Source organism: Gavialis gangeticus, unplaced genomic scaffold (genome assembly GCF_001723915.1).
Source record: "Gavialis gangeticus isolate Ggan-Ray unplaced genomic scaffold, GavGan_comp1, whole genome shotgun sequence".
In the NCBI taxonomy this organism is placed as follows: Eukaryota; Metazoa; Chordata; order Crocodylia; family Gavialidae; genus Gavialis; species Gavialis gangeticus.
Genome location: NW_017728991.1, coordinates 4095306 through 4095559, shown reverse-complemented (window position 1 = coordinate 4095559; position 254 = coordinate 4095306).

Sequence of the window (254 nt, the reverse complement as noted above, 5' to 3'; positions counted from 1 at the left end):
CCGCATCCTACCCCGCGCCTCCCGGCTCCCGCACGCAGGTAAGCGCCGCTGCCCGGCCCGGGGCTCCGGCTCCCGGCACCAGCCCCGCCGGCAGCGCCTCCCGGGGACTGCCTGGGGGCGAAGGTGCAGGGGACGGAGCCCCTTGCGGGTGCAGCTGCTTCCTCCGGCCCTCGCAGCAGCCGGCTGGGGGAACAGGCAGGCGGAGGGGGAGGAAAGAAGAGTTGCAGCGGGTTTAGTGCCGGGGGAGGAATTGC